A 254-nucleotide genomic window follows, 5' to 3' on the forward strand; every position below is an offset into this window, starting at 1 on the left:
TTTTAATCAATACTATTTCAAAACCTCTTCATTTTGTTTTTCAAATGCGATAAAATTAAATAAGACACCCCAAAGTGAATGAAAGTACAGATTTGTACTTGCCATAGAATAGTGTGTGGAATCAATCATGTTATTTTGTGTAATTAAAAAGAACATTTTATGTGAGATAAGAAAACGGGTCAATTTGTCCCAAGGACAGCATGAGTGTTAAACTTGTGTCCAAATGCAGAAGAGAGGGAGGACTAGAACCGCCC

General features: G+C 33.9%; 1 protein-coding gene across 1 annotated transcript in view; it reads left to right on the forward strand.

Moving 5' to 3' along the window:
- LOC116673464 (uncharacterized) overlaps nt 1–254 on the forward strand; it is a 7019-nt gene that overhangs the window by 735 nt on the left and 6030 nt on the right. The window lies entirely within an intron of this gene.

The sequence above is a fragment of the Etheostoma spectabile genome, chromosome 23 (genome assembly GCF_008692095.1).
Source record: "Etheostoma spectabile isolate EspeVRDwgs_2016 chromosome 23, UIUC_Espe_1.0, whole genome shotgun sequence".
Lineage (NCBI taxonomy): Eukaryota > Metazoa > Chordata > Actinopteri > Perciformes > Percidae > Etheostoma > Etheostoma spectabile.